Raw genomic sequence first — 299 nt, 5'->3', positions numbered from 1 at the left:
TAATAATATACAAAAACTGGTACAATTAAGAGGATGGTTCAGAAGAATACATATAAGTATAGGTGAATGCTTAGTTTCATAGTAGGCTTGTTATCAATAACTATTAGTCCTCTAAAATTAAAGTATTGATAGATGTCACCTGGAATGCTAGAAACTGTTTAAAACATCTAATAATATACAAAACCTGGTATATTTTAGAGGAAAGTTCAAAAGAATACACAGTAGTATAGGTGAATGCTTAGTTTCATAGTAGGCTTGTTATCAATAACTCATAGTCCTCTTATATTAAAGAATTAATA

The sequence above is a fragment of the Papaver somniferum genome, chromosome 4, assembly GCF_003573695.1.
Source record: "Papaver somniferum cultivar HN1 chromosome 4, ASM357369v1, whole genome shotgun sequence".
NCBI lineage: Eukaryota > Viridiplantae > Streptophyta > Magnoliopsida > Ranunculales > Papaveraceae > Papaver > Papaver somniferum.
Note: the sequence above shows the minus strand (reverse complement) of the source record.